Raw genomic sequence first — 5,195 nt, 5'->3', positions numbered from 1 at the left:
TTTTAGCGTGCGCAGTGAAATAGCTCACTTTTTTATACACGCAAACCTTTGATAGATCCGGCCCATAGTCTCTAGAGTGAACACAAATCACATGACCATAGTAAGGTTGTGTTTATTTTATTTTCTATAAGATTCCTGTTAGTCATAGTTTAAAATACTCTTCTTATATTATTCTATCATTTTACTTTTGATTAAACTGATATATTTGTAATTATATATTTTAGTTTAAACTGCAGGACAGTGTTAATGCAGACTCCAGATATGTCCATTAGTGTGGTTAAACACTGGCGCCTCCAGTCATTGTCAAGGGATAATGACCCTTAAGCTAATTCAGTAGAGTAATGAGGGATTTCTGTACACTCCAGATTAATTGGGATTAGGCACTTAAACATTTTCGGTTTTATGGAAAGTAAAAAGAGGGTGAGGAATAACATTTTTTGCACAAGCAGGCTTCATGTAACTCTGGAGCTGGTATTCATATACTGTGTGATGTCTGTCAGTTAGAATAAGGTTGAAACCCTCCGGAGACCTGGAGCACTGGCCACTTGATTGCCGTATAATATCCTTTTCTCCATGCAGGAGTGTTGTCTGTATGCTTCAGATTTCTCATCTATCTTTTTCCACTGCACTGCTGGAACAAGTGAGCTGATTATAACATGACCAAGGTCCGGGCAGCAAGTGTGTAAAATTGGACCTTGTCTGCCAGTTTCCACCAACACCTTAGATAGCGTTGCGTGAAATGAAAAAACAGGGGAGGGATGCGCAGCAATTGGAGCGACCAGGGGTATTCTAGTCAGTACCCAGGCATTTAGGTTGGAGGAGTGGTTGCTTTAAAAATCGTTGCAACTTATCTGTCCAATTTCTTTTTGACAGCAAGAGCTGTTCTGCTCTGTTGCACTGTATTTGTGTCTTCAAACTCTAATAGCTTTTGTAGCTCATGGCCTCCAAATTTCAACATAAGGAGGGATTTAGAGTTACAACTGTAATTCCTTTCTCATAATTTGCTTTTTTTTTTCCAGAATTCGTCTATTTTAAAACTGTTTTTCATATTTATCACCCTTATATCTTAGACATGGATATTCTTTTCTACTTCTTTAAGTGGAGTCATTTCACACTTTCTTCTGTGTGAAGAAGCTAGTCCCACGCTTGTTACTGCGAAACCTTTACAAAAGGTCAAACAGAAAGCATAGATCCTTACTTTCTAAACTGCTTTAATTCTGGGGATGCTGAGCACACGGTGTAATCCGGTGAAACAGGAATGCTTCCTCTTGGCCGAATGAGACCACTCAAACAACTAAAGTTTTATAAATCTCTCAACCTTTGCTCTTTTATGTCAAATCCAATTAAGCATACTTTACTGCATTGGCAAAAAAACTGGGTTGTTGGGAAGTGAGGTAAGGGAGTAAAACATGAAAATGTATAGTTTTGTCAATGGAATTTATAAATGGATTAGCAAGTGGGCACTGTGATAATTAACCTTGTAAACCATAGGTTATGTTTCACAAATTGCAGTTACAGCATGCTTTACTTTGCTTGCCATTAATATTTTTAGTGGCAGAGACATCAATACATCTAGCACCACATGGACATTTCAACAGCTTCCAGTTTGTCTTATTTAAACTTCTTAGATGTAAAGGTTATGAAGCTGGACAATTATGGAAATTGTGTATGGAGACAGCATGAGTGACCACCCACTTAGCACTTGGTAGATCTGTGGCACCGCATTCGGTTTTGCCCGTCCGATATCTCTTACAAACTAAGAAGGAAAGGATGTGGGATCCATGCTTTCATGGAGTGTTTCGGGCAGATGAGCAGTGGTTGAAAAATCACTCAGAAACAGTACTTAGGTACAAGTACAAATAAACAAACAAAAAAATACTCCAGTAAAAGTATCACACTGATATTTGTACTTAAGGAAATGTAACAAAGTACTTGCTTTTAAAAATGTTTAAAGTATTAAAAGTACTTTCTGAATCAAATTAAGCATTCATATACATGTCATTCCTCGCCACCCCCCAAACTCGATGGAATAAATTATTATGATAAGTGAAATTAAATATTCAGTCTTGTTTTCTAATCCAGGCAGTATATCTCACAACCTTGCACATGTGCGATTAAGTTGCAATAAACGAAACAGAATGAGTTCCTTTCTCCATAAGTTTAGGCAGGTGCTCTGCGCAGCTCCCTCGCTGAAAATAGAATGGTGCTTCTCCATTACAGGGGATGAAATTCTAGATTTGTAGTGTCTTTTGTTTAGTTTTTGTTTTTTTCAAATAAGCCACTAAATGGGTCTGGACTGTTGCTCAATATAGGGACTTCTCTAAGTTGGCATCAACATTGAAATGCATCGAAGCAAACACCGATTTAAAAAGCTTAACGTTGTGCATGTTAATCGTGTTTACTTCTCGCTAGTGGCACTTTTGTAAAAGCTAGCTAAGCTTTTATTTATGTCTATTTTTTTTTAGATTTGAGGGTTAGTTTTGAAAGCTAGAAGCTTGTGATTTTGGGAGGAGACAAATGTGGCACTGGAAATCTCCAGGAGTAATTTTTTGAGCCAATGAAAGAGGATAAGTCTTTCAATTAAAGCCAATGGTGCACGATTCTAATGGAATCTTGATGAATGTTGCTCTGGAATGAGGCTCACTAATGATCATCTATCTCTTCTTGGGGGAGGCGGGTCCAATGCTACCTGCTCGCTTTGCATTTGTATAGTGGACCAATCCCCATCTAGCACTTTCCAACTCTTACAGAAAACTAAACGAAGAAATAAAAATACAATGCTACGTGAGTGTACAGTAACATGTCATGAAGTGTCAGAAAGTACAAGTATTTGGTGAAAATTGTAGTGGAGTAAAAGTAGAAAGTATGCACGGTTGAATCTACTTAAGTAAAGTACAGATACATAAAAAAAAAAATGTACTGAAGTACAGTAACGAAGTACAGTAAGAAAGTACTTGTACTGTGTTACATCCCACCACTGCAGATAAGAATGTACAGACCTATCACCCCCTCCACAATTATGGGAATTTTGAGATATGGTGTTTCCCCAATTATAGATTCACCCTGAAATCTATGCTGAAGGAACTGGGAAATAAGAGCAGGAATGGAAAAACATCCATATAAAGAGGATGGAAGAATCGCTATAGCAAAGCAACGTGGTGGTGCTTGTCTTATCAACCACCTTCACCAATGCAGAGAACTCCATTAAGAAGCCCTAAACCTTACAATCACCACCATCTTGCCCCTTTGAACAATTCACGTGAGTGGTAAGATGCAGATCAAGGTGCTAAAGGCTTACATCAGCTCTAGACTCCTTAGTTCCTTAATAGATTAATTAAGTGCTATGATGGAACACATGTAAAAATAAGCCTAAAGCTGGAGAAAAGGCCAAAGATGTGGAACATTTCCTATGGTACCAGTACCGAAGACCACCCAACCGAGCAGCCTCAGGAATTAATGACCAACAGCACAAACCTTGTTGTTAAAAAACCCTCGAGAAGTTGGCCTTAAACTGTTAGTAAAGTTTTTGTTTGCCTTCCGAGCTGATATTAGAGTAAATAATTCCCTAATCTAAACCTGCACTAAGCTCTGACCCACCTCGATATGGATGCATTAGGATGCCTTCATAGGGCATGCTGTAGCGTTCAGAGGTAGACCACCATTTGTGATAAGTGTAGGACAGATAGACACAGTAGATAGATAAGAGGAAATCAGCCTACTAGGTTGCTCAATTCTTTAACCTGTATTCAGTTTTTTTTTTAATTATACACCATTTTTTATGTTATCTTTCACAGTGAAAATTTCCTCAGCAAGAAAAAAAGTAGCCCATTTCATTCTAGAGAAAGAGAAAAAAGTTTAAATTGCCAGGGCAAAACTTTTGTCTCCCCCTCCTGGCAGTCACAGTAATGATGTGCTCATGTGTGCATAACATGTGTGCCTTGTGGAAATCCACTTCACTCTAAAACAAACCAGCCCAGTCTAGCCCTCCCTTTTCTTTTCCTTCCTTCCCACTCCAGTGAGGCAAATGCTCCACCAGTGGCCCTCGCCTTGGCAGAGTAAGTAATAACCAATGTTTGCTTGGGGAGCTATTGTTTGTTTGAGCTAATGCAATGGAAATACAGTTGGTTGAAACTGGGTAAAAGATAAAGCATTGAAGGAACACCTCTAGTCTATCGGTAGATTAAAAGCCAATTATGACTTAATCATTTGTGAAAATGAAATAAAGTAAATTTTTATATTAGATATTGAATTTGTAATGCTATTTATATGAAAGAGTAGCTACTGTAACCTTATGCATGTAATAAGTCAATGTTATTCGCAAGTGTTCCCCACTACTGTGCAGAGAAGAGGGTACATATTCATAATGGTAATGTGAATCTGGTAGATTGAGATACTATCTAAAGCAATCGACAATCAAGAAATGCAGCTTAGTACCTCTAGTTATCTCTTTCCTTAAATTAACTAGCTGTCTGGAGCACTTCCATAATGTGGAACTGTCATGATGCGTTGGTTTTACTAGCCCATATGCAGACTAACAGACACGGAGGGAGGAATAAAAGTCCAATATTTATTGGAACACGGAGGAATCTACAGGTTCAAAGCTCAGACAGGCATGATGGCACAGGTAAGACACACGATCCAGCCCAGAGAGATATTCACACACAGCTTATATAGGAAACTTCCGCAATCAGCAGACTGGAAACAGCTGATCAAGCTGCATCCAAACTCCCCAGGCTTGGATCCACGGCGCCCTCTGGTGGGCAAAGTCCCGGATCCTGACAGGAACGAGTTTACAGGTTTTCTTCATATGCTGCTGTTTTTGCTTTTTTGCAGCATTTTCCTGCACTTGTGTTTTCTTTGAGTGTAAGCTATTTATGATTGGAGCACATTTTGTGTTGACTGCATATTTGCACTTTGTGGCTTATTATTTTCTGTGCTTGTAGCATTTTTGGTAAGCAGTGTATCTTTTTTTTTTATTTGCATGGGGTTTTGTGCATCTGTGTGTTCGTCTATTTGTGTTTGCAAGTCTCATTTTTGTGTTTGCAACAAGTTTCATATTTGCTGCAAACTTATGCATTTTGTCAATTTTCACCACCATAGTCATCATTACTGGGCTTGCCAAATCTTGACTGAACTCTAAAATCAAGAATTTCCCGTGGCTATAAGTATCCTACCTCTTCCAGCTACCACATGGG

This window comes from Cyprinodon variegatus, unplaced genomic scaffold (assembly GCF_000732505.1).
Source record: "Cyprinodon variegatus isolate N-32 unplaced genomic scaffold, C_variegatus-1.0 Scaffold289, whole genome shotgun sequence".
Lineage (NCBI taxonomy): Eukaryota > Metazoa > Chordata > Actinopteri > Cyprinodontiformes > Cyprinodontidae > Cyprinodon > Cyprinodon variegatus.
Note: the sequence above shows the minus strand (reverse complement) of the source record.